Genomic DNA, 2794 nt, shown 5'->3' with positions numbered 1-2794 from the left:
AAAAGAGCTCAAGGCCAAAGCTATACATTGCTACAGCGACTCCCAGCTCGTAGTTAATCAAATCTTGGGAGAGTACCAGGCTCGTGGCACAAAAATGGCAGCTTATCTGGAGAAGGCAAAGTCCACATTGGAGTTTTTTGAGTTTTATGCAATCGAACAGGTTCCCCAAGAACAAAACTCAAACGCAGGTGCCTTAGCTCGCCTCGCCACCTCCGCCGAAAATGAGGAGCTGAATGTTGTACCCGTAGAGCACCTGTCAACGCCCAGCATTACTAAGCCTGACGAGGAAGATGTGTGTATGATCGAGACAGAGCCGACCTGGATGAGCCCGATAGTTGAGTACCTCGAAAATGGAATTCTTCCAAAAGATCGAAATCAAGCTCGGAAACTAATGTATCAACTTCCCCGTTACACCATCCTGGACGGAAGGCTATACAGAAGAGGGTATTCCATGCCATTGCTCAGATGTGTAACTCCTCCCGAGGCAAAGAAGATTATTGAAGAAATTCATGAAGGGTTCTGCGGAGACCATACCGGGGGGCATAGCCTGTCCAAGAAGATTATACGCCAAGGATATTTCTGGCCAACCATTAAAACGAATTCTTTTGAGTTCGTGAAAAAGTGCGACAAGTGCCAGAGATTCGCCACGATACCCCGAGCTCCACCTTCCGAACTAACCATGTTGACATCCCCATGGCCTTTTGCGGTATGGGGGATCGACCTCATAGGCTCACTCCCAACTGGCAAAGGAGGAGTAAAGTATGCTGTGGTCGCGGTCGATTACTTCACAAAATGGACGAAGGCTGAACCATTGGCGACCATAACTTCGAAGAAGATCCTAGATTTCGTGGTAAAGAACATCGTATGCCGATATGGAGTGCCAAGAAAGATTGTGTCTGACAACGGAACCCAGTTTGATTGCGACTTATTTACCAACTTTTGTAACAAGAACGGTATAATAAAGAGCTTTTCGTCAGTGGCTCACCCTCAGGCGAACGGTCAGGTCGAAGCCGTTAATAAAACTCTCAAGAGTTCCTTGAAGAAAAAGTTGGAAGAAGCAAAGGGACGATGGCCTGAGGAATTACCCCAAGTCCTTTGGGGATATAGAACTACAGCTCGGACATCAACTGGGCATACCCCGTTTTCTCTAGCATACGGCTGCGAGGCAATGTTGCCCATTGAGGTCAAAATTCCAACGATTCGAACTCAGATTTACGACCAAAGTTCCAATCATACTCAGCTCGAAGAAACCCTAGACTTGATCGAAGAAAAAAGGGAAGAGGCTCAGCTGAAAAATGCTGCTTACCAGCAACGGACCACGAGATATTTCAATAAGAGGGTTCGAGACCGAAAGTTCGGAGTGGGAGATCTGATTTTGAGACGAGTATTCTTAGCAACCCGAGATCCAGCAGCTGGGGTGCTCGGGCCGAACTGGGAAGGACCATACCAGATAGAGTCAATCATCCGACCGGGCGTATACAAACTTGCGAGATTAGATGGGAGCCTGATACCTCGAGCATGGAATGGCGAACACCTTAGACCATATTATCAATAGTGTAGAAAGTGTCGCCTGTAACCATGATTTTCTGTATTTAGTTTGTTTTTGAATTTCAAATAAAGGGTCTACTTTGTTTCACATGTAATTTATTTTTATTTTTTGCAATCTCTCTTAATTTAATAACCTATGATCACACTCATAGGATATTAAGGGGGCATCATTGGTATACATACCACCAGCTTAAAAAATAAAAAAATATACATAAAGTACTTGGATATAACCAAGTACGCGATATTAGATAGTTCGGACATAACCGAATTATCAAACACAAAGTATTTGGACATGACCAAATGCGCGAGCTTAGATAGTTCGGATATAACCGAACCATCAAAACCTAAATATCTGGAGTTAACCAGATGTGTAGACACAACAGGTTTGGAACAAACCAGCCAAATTATCGATCGATGATAAATGGGAGCCTAAACCTATTACGAGATAAGTTAAAGTCGAGGCTGGAATATCTTAGAAATATAGTTTCGAACTCTTAACCTCGGAGCTAAAATACTGAGGATGAGGAAAAGTAACTAAAAAAAAGATATAACCAAATCATTCATATTACATACCATATAATTACTTTCGAGTTCATGGTTGGAGTAATATCCGACCTTGATAAATAACGAGGTCGGAAACGGATAATCCGAATAAACTATGCATGAATGCATCGAATTTCGAGCCTAAAATCCAAACTATGTTTGTATGCATAAATAAACATAAACGAGTTCATCAATTATAAGAATGTGCAAAATATTTCGAGCCAAGAAATGTAAAGCATGTAAAAAATTAAATTAGTTAAAGAAATTGTATCAGCCCCATGGGCGTAATTCACAATAATTACATAAGAGGACGCAGCCCCAATGACCGATCTCCCCGAGGTCAGACTCAATGAAGAGGAATCTCCTTGGCCTTCTCAGCGGCACCAGACCCCTCAGGACGAATAGCATGACTATCCTCCTGAGCTCCCTCCGAAACGGTACCCGGAGCAGCCTTATCCTTCTCGAGCTGCTGAGCCTTCTCTTTCTCAAGCCGTTCAGCCTCTTCCTTCTCGAGCCGAGCATTCCATCGTTCGAGGAAGGATGCCTCGTGGGGACCCAAAAAACTGGTGTCCAGTTCTTCGTTATAGGCCCACATCCGGTACATGGCCGAATCGACCGCCGTTTCCTTCTTTTCTTTGAACTCGGCAGTAAGGCGGGTTTTAATATCCTCCATAAGGTCGAGGGTGACGGCCTTGTTTTTCTC

Source organism: Humulus lupulus, chromosome 8 (assembly GCF_963169125.1).
Source record: "Humulus lupulus chromosome 8, drHumLupu1.1, whole genome shotgun sequence".
NCBI lineage: Eukaryota > Viridiplantae > Streptophyta > Magnoliopsida > Rosales > Cannabaceae > Humulus > Humulus lupulus.
The sequence above is the reverse complement of the archived record's forward strand: the minus strand, read 5'-3'. Positions refer to the sequence as shown.